At 50.8% G+C, this 1,709-nt stretch overlaps 1 non-coding gene across 1 annotated transcript; it reads left to right on the top strand.

The window, feature by feature from the left end:
* The first annotated feature begins 1,045 nt into the window (after positions 1 to 1,045).
* Positions 1,046 to 1,139, top strand: TRNAI-UAU (transfer RNA isoleucine (anticodon UAU)). The gene is made up of 2 exons: positions 1,046 to 1,083; positions 1,104 to 1,139. It is a non-coding gene; the product is annotated as a tRNA-Ile (tRNA).
* The last annotated feature ends 570 nt before the right edge of the window (positions 1,140 to 1,709 follow it).

The raw sequence follows: 1,709 nt of genomic DNA, 5'->3' as shown, positions 1-1,709 counted from the left end.
CCCTTCATGCGTCTGTATGGAGAAATTTGCTCACTGGTCTATTGCTCTCTGTCCTGTTAAGTATTCTGTGGTCAGGAATAGACTATTCCCTTCTTTACACAATTCTCCTTTTCTCTGACAGGAATTATTCCATAAAAGCCAAAAGGCTTCATATCTCGTGTGTATGTGACAGCTGCGATTTCCCCACGCCAAAAACAAGCAAGCAAACAAACACACAAATAAATAAAACTAGCCTTTATAATTAGATGCCCCAGGCAGGAAACGAGGATACTGGGTGGGCATTAGATCGCAGAGGCAAACTATCTGCAATGAACCTCTAAAGAAGGTCAAAACAGGTGGAGGAGCAGGGTGGGAGTAGGGGTGGTGGACACCGCCTTGATTTCTGTAACACGCGCCACAAAGGAGCGGTTACCACTCTGGCTTTTCCCGCAAGAGATGCCGGACCAGCTGGCTGTATGACTTCGAATGCGGTTTTCAGGCAGGCTCGGGGAGGATTTGGGGGAACCGGGAGGCGCAGCCTGGAGGTGCTGGACAGCGAGGCGGGTAGTCCCTCCAGGAGCGCGGCGGGTGCTGGGAGACTCGCGGAGCGAGGGCTGGGCTGTGTCGGCTTCTCGGCGTCCTCCATCTGGCAGGAAGCATCACGGACCAGCCAGGCGGTGCGCGGTGATGCTCTGCCTCAGCCAAATAACCCTTGTCTTCCATGGATATCTTTCCCTTCTTGGGGTCAAGGCGAGGAAGAGCCAGAGTCCGCTCGCCCTTTCTCCTCAGCCTTCTCTCGGGACTTCTAAAAGGAGAACCCCTGGATCCCGGGGAAATGCTGATTTCCGCTGGCGTAGAGGAAGGATCACATACACGCTTCTGCGAAAGATGAAAGCGTCTCGAACAAAGCGTGTTTTATTCGCCAGGGTAGCCGCGGTGGATGAGGGTAGGGGTGAAGAGGGTCCCTAGCAGTGCCGCGCGCTCTAGCTCCAGCTTGTCGCGGGGACCGAGCGCTCCCGTCGCTCATGACTCTGTAGAGCGCGCACCGAGAATCTGAAGAAAGCATGCTCCAGTGGCGCAATCGGTTAGCGCGCGGTACTTATACAGCAGTATATGTGCGGGTGATGCCGAGGTTGTGAGTTCGAGCCTCACCTGGAGCATGTTTTCTGCCCTTTGCGATTTCAGTCTCTTTTCATTCTACTGCTTTCTGTCCCTCTTCTTTAAAGAAAAACCTAAAAAGAGGTTATTACATTTTCCATGGGGAGAATGCAGATATTCCATGATTAAGGAGGATATTTGGTCGTTTTCAAACATAGGAAGAAATCACAAGCCAAAAGGAAGCAAATTGAACATGTTCTAGCAAATTCGATTCTCCTCAATCAGGAGGATTTAAAGTCAGGTTGTACAGCCTCAAATGAGTCTCCCTCACCCTTTCCTCGCTCCTTTTAAAAAACCATTTCTCAGATCCTTGGGGACTGAGCAAGGAGGAGGAAAACCTGGGTCTTGTGCTCTGCAATTTCGTGCAGCTGTCACCGGGGCTCACGGATTTGCGGAAGCTGCTGTCAGGCATCTTAGCTTTGAGTTCCACAAGATTTGCAGTGAGGTTGCTGAACTCCATCTTTGAAATATAAATGTGCTTTGAGTCGCGCTCCACCGCCTACTTTACAGAAACCAGACTGGGGAACAGAAAATAATTTCCCCCAGCAATGAAACATAGGTGGTTATGTATG

The sequence above is a fragment of the Balaenoptera acutorostrata genome, chromosome 10 (assembly GCF_949987535.1).
Source record: "Balaenoptera acutorostrata chromosome 10, mBalAcu1.1, whole genome shotgun sequence".
NCBI lineage: Eukaryota > Metazoa > Chordata > Mammalia > Artiodactyla > Balaenopteridae > Balaenoptera > Balaenoptera acutorostrata.
This window is presented reverse-complemented; position numbering and strand designations above follow the sequence as displayed.